We start from the raw sequence: 8,514 nt of genomic DNA, 5'->3' as shown, positions 1-8,514 counted from the left end.
CATCATTTATGGAATAATCAGTCATTGTCTTATCTTTATTTTATACTAAATTTTTGTATGCATGTGTATTTATTTCCTGACTTCTATTTTGTATTCAAGGTTCCAATTTTTAAAAAGTTATCATACTTTAAAAGTTACATTGTTATGTTTTGTATTTTAAAATATGGTTAGTTAAATCCCATCTCTTTGTTCCCAGAATACAGCTAAAAGTGAACTCAAGAGTTGGTGTTTGCTGGAAAAATCACACATATATCTATCATCTTTAATTCCAACAACTTCAGCAGTTTCTTTGTTTTGGTCAATATTATAGCTTTTGCTACCTTGGAAATGTGCCACTTGAAATGACATTTAGTCAAGCGCCTATGATGCAATTGATCTTTCAATTATTAGCAATCTGGAATGCAGCTGGGTTTCAAGTAGAAGGAAAAGTCAAGGATGGGCACCTTCCTTATGTAAAATTGGTTATTATCATAGGAAGGCAGGGACAGAACAAGGAGCTTTGGAGAAATATACATCCTTTTTCTTTACCTTTTGCTGAGACAACTTTTCAGGATCTATCTGGATTGAGAAATATTGCCTGTTTCTCAATTAGAAAAGCCTGGTGGGTTGTGCCATGATAGATGGCAAATTTGTGTGTGTATAGGTATGTGACATGATGGGTACTTAAAATACATCATTCTAAATAGTACAGGAGCTCAAAAATTCATTCCACTGGTAAATATGCGTCTTCTCATCCAATTCAAGAAATAATTCCAATCTACTTGAACATGTCATTAATTTGCAATATGTCAATACTGTCAGCACATTGCAAATTTTAGCAGTATTTATGTAGATTTTTTAAAAAAATGTTTATCTTATTTTTGAGAGAGGAGAGAGAACACGAACGGGGGAAGGGCAGAGAGAGAGAGGGAGACACAGAATCTGAAGCAGGCTCCAGGCTCCGGCTGTCAGCACAGAGCCTGATGCAGGGGTTGAACCCAACATCTGCAAGATCATGACCTGAGCCAAAGTCAGATGCTTAACTGAGCCACCCAGGCACTCCTATGTAGCTTTTCCTGTGTGTTATAATTACTAGAAGGAAGCATCTCCAAAAAATAACTAGAATTCTTTAATTCAGCATATGTTTTCTGCCTTCAGTTTATATGGTTCACTGTGACTGACTTAAGAATTCATCTTCTAGAAATTTATCCTCAGGAAATAATGAAAATCTTAGCATATATACAGAACATATATATACACAGATATATATATATATATACACACACATACATATATATATACATATATATACATATATATATAAAGATTATATATATAAAGATTATATATATATTATATATATATATAAAGATTATATATATAAAGATTATATATATATTATATATATATATATATATATAATATATATAATATATATAATATATATATAAAGATTGAGGAGAAGGAGGAGGAGGAGTACTATTTTTTACTACTCAGTCTTTTATCATCAACCTGATCCTCTATCCTGACAACGTCTTTGTAAATGTTATTTTAAACTGAATATGCCATACCTGTAAATACTCTAAGTTACATAACCATTCTCCTAAATGGGAGCATTTCAGTTCTAATTTGGTTAGCTTAAGTAATGCTAAGTTGTACACCTTAAACTAATGTAACATTGTGTGTTAACTATACTCAAATGATAATAATAAAAAAAGTCACTGAAGAGAAAAAAATAGGGACACCACAAGTAATATCAGCTATTAACCTTACACTATAACTGTGAAATGATATTAGTGGTCCTCTTGAGTGTTGGGATTATGGATTGTCAATATTCTTAGCTCCCGATTTTGGTGGGGTTTTTTTCCTAAAATTTTTTACAGTCAATGACAAATGTAGTACTCTGCATATTTTGTGGTGGTGGGATGGGGGTTGGGATGAGAACATTTAAGTTCTACTTTCTTAGCAAATTTCAATGATAGCATGCAGTGTTATTAACTATAATCACCATGTAACATAGTGGATTCTCAGACCTAATTCATCTTATAACTGAAAGTTTGTACCCTTTAACCAAACTCTATTTTCCCCAATCCCAGTTCTTGGCAACTACTTTTCTATTCTCTATTTCTATGAATACAGAAATGAATGCTGCAACGAACATGAGAGTATAAATATTTTGTTTCCTTTGGATATATACCCAGAAATGGGATTGCTGGATCACATGGTAGTTTTATTTTTAATTTTTTGAGGAACCTCTGTAGTGTTTTCCATAGTGGATGCACCAGTTTACATTTCCACCAACAATGCACTGTTTCCCTTTTCTCCACATCTTTGTCAGCATTGTTCTCTCACCTTTTTGATGACTGCCATTCTAATAGGTGTCAGGTGTTTTGTTTTGCATTTCCCAGTGATTAGTGATGTGCATATTAAAATTTTTTTAATGTTTATTTATTTTTGAGAGAGAGAAAGAGAGAGAGAGAGAGAGAGAGAGAGAGAGGACATAGATTCTGAATCAGGCTCCAGGCTCTGAGCTGTCAGCACAGAGCGCGAATTGGGACTCAAACCCACAGACAACAAGATCATGACCTGAGCTGAAGTTGGACGCTTAACCGACTGAGCCACCCAGGCGCCCCAGTGCATATTTTTATGTACCTGTTGGCCATTTGTATGTCTTCTTTGAAAAAAAAAAATGTCTGTTCAGGCCCTCTGCCTGTTTTCTAGTTGTATTATTTACCTTTTTTGGTATGAATGAGTTCGTTGTATATTTTGACATTAACCTCTGATCAGATATATGGTTTGGAAATATTTTCTCCCATTCCAAAGGTTGCTTTTTCATTTGTTGTTGATTTCCTTTGCTGAGCAGATCTTTTTGGTTTAATGTGGTTCCACCTGCTTATTTTTGCTTTTGTTGCCTTTGCTTTTTGTATATCCAAGAATCGTTGCTCAGACCAATGTCAAGGAGATTTTTCCCCATGTTGTCTTCTAGGAGTTTTACAATTTCAGGTTTTAAATTTAATCCTTTAATCCACTTTGCGTTAACTTGTGAGTTGTGCAAGATAGGGGCTCAATTTTATTCTTTTGTGAATATCCAGTTTTCTCAACACCGTGACATTAATTTATTTTTGAACATTAAACCAGTCTTGAATACCTTAAATAAAACCCCAGTTCATCACACTGTATAACTCTTTTTATGCATTGTTGGATTCAATTTGCTCATATTTTGTTGAAGGTTTTTGCATATATGTTCATGAGAGTTATTGATCAATAGTTTATTTGTTGGTAATGTCTTTATCTGCTTTTGGTTCTAGGGTAATGCTGTCCTTACAGAATAAGTAAGAAAGCTGCTATTACTAAATTCTTAATCTCTACTCTTTAATTCACCTGCTGTGCACAATGCTCCATTTCTCCCTTGTATTACCCTGATAGACACCACCCTGATTAGATCATCTCACTATCAAGGTCATATATATTTTTTAAGTCTTTGCGTTTAGCATATTATACTGAAGATTTGCCATCCAAGAGGGGAATTAGCGTGCAACACAGCACAGTATACAATTCTAATTTATATTAGACAGGCTTCTTTTAAATACCTTGTGCTATTTCATATAATGTGAACTTTTTTTTTTTCAGTAATTATTCTGCCTCATCTATCTGTGGACTTTAGTTGTATGGCAGGGCCTTTTTTTTTTTTGGTCTTTCCTTAGCTCTCTTTTCAAAAATCATCTGGTTTTATAACATAATTCAATTTTCTTCAGTTAGTTCTGGGCCTATGTTAGTGTATAAGTTGGGGGAGGCTGATATTGTTTGTGTAATAAAATGAACATTTAATGTTTATGTCATGGTTTGCTGTGGGTCCGTAGAGAGGCTCTCTGCTCCTTGTAGTCACTCAGGGCACCAGGCACCTTTTATGTAGTGGCTCTACCAGCTCCTTGGACAAATGAAATAACGAACTTGAAGGAGGTCCAAGAGATTTTGGGGTCAGGCCTGGAAGTATCATTTGTCACTCGCTCCTGCATTCTACTATTCAGAACTTATTCACTAACTCCAAGAGAGGGTGCAAAATACTGTCTGGCTGTGTGCTCCAGAGAAAATTTAATGTTCTCTGATGAATATATAGGACTCTTTCTGTCAACCCTCAGAAAAATATTAGGTTGGTCTGCTAAGTAGAAGCCTAATCTGGGTCTCCACCCCTTTACTAACATTTTAGCAAAAAATTCCTTTCTTATCCATGACCTCACCATCTTAAGCAGGACTTCTTGTTTGGTATGATAATCCCAAATCCCTTAGAAAGAAAGGTTTTCATCAATTTTGTTTCTTTGTTTTATTGTTTGTTTATGTAAGTGTCTTAAACGGTCCTTTTTATTGTTTCTGTACTTAGCCTAGTTTATGCAGTATGCATATATACTTTGGTACCTTTAAATTTTTCACTAATAACACTCAAGGGATCTTTTCTTATGGATTGATGCTATCTACCGGAATCTGAAATGATACTGGCTGCATTTAGTTCTGATTTTAACTAATAGGCTCAATGTTAATGTCTCTTGAGCTTTTTGATTATAGTTGGAAATCTGTCTGTACATTTTGTAAAAAAGCCTGCTTTCTTTTATTGTCCTGTAAGGATTCCCCAGTCACCTTTCTCAGTTTGTCAGCTGCTTTCTTTATTTTTATTTCTTATCTGTTTCCAAGTTATTCACTGTAGCTACCTTGATTTCTTTGTCTTTTTTTTTTAAACTTTGATTGCTCCCCATGTTCTCATAATCAACTGGGAGGTTGTTTATCACTCCTTACACATTCAGTCCTCCAAAGTGAAAGGAGTTAATGAGTACTTCAATTACTTCTGTTTGCTCCCCATTCCCTGACCTTCCCACTAATTTTAGTCTCCCAGTGTGTTTTATACATTATGGTTGCATTTTGTACAATTTTGTTTTTCAGAATTTTAATATGTGAATCAATTTGACTTTGAATTCACTTTTTATGGACTATTTTGTGACAGTCTTTATCAAGCATTTCTGAGATCAACCAATGCTATACAAATAAGGATTGTTTAAATTGAACTCAGGAGAGGATTTCTATGGACATGGTATGAGTTGAAGAGATTATAATCCCAATAAACTAGGAGAAGCAATAAAACGTTTTGTTGGAATTTAGATTTTTTTAATATAAAATAGCTCTCAAATGAAGCCCTTTCAATGCATACATCAGTTTAGAATCTGACTACTAGGCTGCTGCTTTTTCTGGTGAGATTATCTCTCTTTTTTTAAAGGTAATGGGTTAAATATAATGGTTGACCTTAGTAGAGTAACCAGTGCAACAAAATAATTGAAACTAAGGTTTAAAGAAATCTTTTTTGGTGGTGGTGATCATTTGATGGAGGGTAATTTCTTAGAAGAATATGGATAGAGAACTGTTTCTTGCCCTGTGAGTTGCTGGAATAGCTAACACTTTTGTTTCACTGACAGTAATAGGTATATGGTTTATTGGCAAGCTTCTGCGTCCCCAGTGTTCCAGAAGCCACTGCTTACTATAGGGATGAACTATGAGCACGTTACCAGGGCCTGGCCATTTTGATTGATTTGGAGATGGATGTGTGACTCAAATATGGCCAATAAGAGCCCCACCAAAAATATTTGCTGGAACTTTCAGCAAAAAGTTCGTCCTCCATACCTGAGTTGCTAGATTTTAAGTTGGAGCTGCTGGGAGCTCTTGTTGCCATTAAGTGGAAAGAGCTCTGCCTAAGACAAAGCAGATTGAGGAAAGCGGAATCAAGAGTGAGAAAGAGAGGGGCACCTGGGTGGCTCAGTCGGTTAAGTGTTCGACCTCAGCTAAGGTCATGAGCTTACAGTTCATGAGGTCGAGCTCTGTGCTGAAAGCTCGGACAGAGCCTGGAGCCTGCTTTGGGTTCTGTGTCTCCTTCTCTCTTTGCTCCTCCCCCATTCATGCTCTGTCTGTCTCCCTCTCAAAAATAAGCATTAAAAAATTAAAAATAAAAGAATGAAGAAGAGAGGATTTACTGATGGTAGTTTTGTAGCCCTAGACCTATTTAATGGAGTCTCAAGTCAGGACCTCTTAGACTTCTCAGGAATGTAGGACATTAAGTTGCCTTTTCATGTAAACTAGTGTTGGTTGAATTTCTTTCACTGACACTAAAAGTATGCCAACTGAATCACTGATTACCTAGAATTTTTTTTTTTAAATAATGTCACCGAAGTAGAATATTCATTTCTGTGGGGCAAAAAGGCCCTTTTCTATATTATTCAATGTTTTATCTCTAATATATATTACAGTAACTGGCACAGAGCTATGTTTAATACATATTTATGGAATGAATACATGATTAATTAGTCCAATTTAATTTAATAATTTAGTTCAATCTGTTGGACACAACTATTTTGTGCAATGTCTTATCTTAGGAGATGGTAAAATGATAAAAGGAATAAGAGAGATAGAGTCTGTGTCTCTAGTTTCTGATTTTGTGTAGGCAATGAGGTATAACAATAATTTAAGGTGGAGTAGAAGAAGGGCTAAAGGAAGTTAAAGTTGTATGTTGAGGTGTAGCCAAATCATCAAAGGGTTTTAGAGTCAGATTACCTGGATTTGAGTCCATGCTCTACACTTGTTAAATGAGTAACTTTGGCTACGTAACTAATACTCAGTTTTCTTATCTGTAAAATGGGGGTAATATTTGTAAGTTCTTTATGGATTTGTCACGAGGATAAATCAACATATCCTACTTATTATGGTTGAAATGTCTAGGATATTTGAAATACTAAGTAACTTTTAGTTTTTTTTATGTCAGCAAGCAGCCCATGGCTATCACATGATTTAAATATTGAAAGAAGAGAGAATTGGATATAATGTAACCCTTGGAAGCTGAATACTGACATCTCAAGTCACTGTCAGCTATTAACAAAATCACACATTCATGTGAAATACAAAATGATCCAGCAAAATCTTGCTTTAGTGTTAAGTGAGTTCGATTTATGCAGTGGTGTTTACTTTTGAGGAGAAGGGTTAAGACCTGCATCCTTGGTAACTGGGCGCAAGAAAGTAAAGACCTTTATGTTATATTTTTAACATTTTATTTTAACGTTTTATTTATTTTTGAGACAGAGAGAGACAGAGCATGAACGGGGGAGGGGCAGAGAGAGAGGGAGACGCAGAATCGGAAGCAGGCTCCAGGCTCTGAGCCATCAGCCCAGAGCCCGACGCGGGGCTCGAACTCACGGAACGCGAGATCGTGACCTGAGCTGAAGTCAGACGCTTAACCGACTGAGCCACCCAGGCGCCCCTATTTTTAACATTTTAATAAGAAACAACTTAACGTTTTAAACCCAGAGTGGTAATGGCAATGTTGGTTTTGTGAAAATTAAAAAAAAAAAAATTGTACGAGATATTATGCAGGAGGAAAGGGGAAAAAAGGATTTTCAAGGATATATTTGTTTACTTGTCTGCTATGAGGTAGAGATGCAGAGGATGGAATAATATATAGAGTTAGAGATGGGCTTCTAGTTCGTGAATATACAATGCTTAAACTTCATAAAATCTGAAAGTTTTCAAAGTCTCATTCCGGAATAAATATCCTTCTATGTCACAAAATGCTTTTTATAACTACTTACATTCTTTTTTAGTTTAATCTGCACTTCAAAGTAGTAATTTCCTGAGGGTCTCTGGGCATAAAGGGAATTGGGGGTGGGGAGGAGCACCTGGATGGCTCAATCTGTTAAGCATCCACTCTTGATCTCAGCTCAGGTGTTAATGTCAGAGCCATGAGTTCTAGCCCCATGTTGGGCTCTGTACTGGGCATGAAGCCCACTTAAAAAAATGAAAATGGAGGCCTGTTAGTGGGAAAAAAAGTAACTTTAAATATCCTTAATACTGCTGGCCTACACATTGAGAAACATGGGGGTATTTCCACTTGATTCAGGGGTCTTACGGAGAGAACGGAATAGCACGGTATAGTAAACAACACAGGCTTTGGAAATAGTAATAAGAATAGCGTAAAGTTGTGTGACCTTGTATTACCTATATAGCCTTTCTGAGCCCGTGACTCCCCCTGAGTAGAAAGTAGATAACATTAACTTCATAGTCTTTTTGTGAGGATTAGAGATAATATTCACAGGGTAACACTCTCGGTTTTTGGCATGTGGGAGGTGATCGATGTATGATAGCTATTCTTATAAATTATATATTATCTCTGGTTATTAATAACAGAAACACATCTGTGAGATTTGCTATAGTAATGGGAAATATAAACATATCAAAATAAAAATAAAAGAATGGATGACTACTATAAATTCGAAGGGAGAAAGATGTGAATAAATAAAACTGTAGAGACAAATGCTGTGTAACAACTTGCAAGATTTTTGTAGGTGTTGATGAATCTTAGCTGATGTCATTGCTGATGAATAGCCACGTTCAGCATTGTCACTTAACTCTTTCCATTTCGGCCTGCTCCAAATCCACAGGGAAGAGGGTGGAGGGTGTCCAGACAAAGATTAGGACCATGAAACAGCTCCTCCACCTCCTCTCCTTAGG

The sequence above is a fragment of the Neofelis nebulosa genome, chromosome 12 (assembly GCF_028018385.1).
Source record: "Neofelis nebulosa isolate mNeoNeb1 chromosome 12, mNeoNeb1.pri, whole genome shotgun sequence".
Taxonomy (NCBI): Eukaryota; Metazoa; Chordata; class Mammalia; order Carnivora; family Felidae; genus Neofelis; species Neofelis nebulosa.
Note: the sequence above shows the minus strand (reverse complement) of the source record.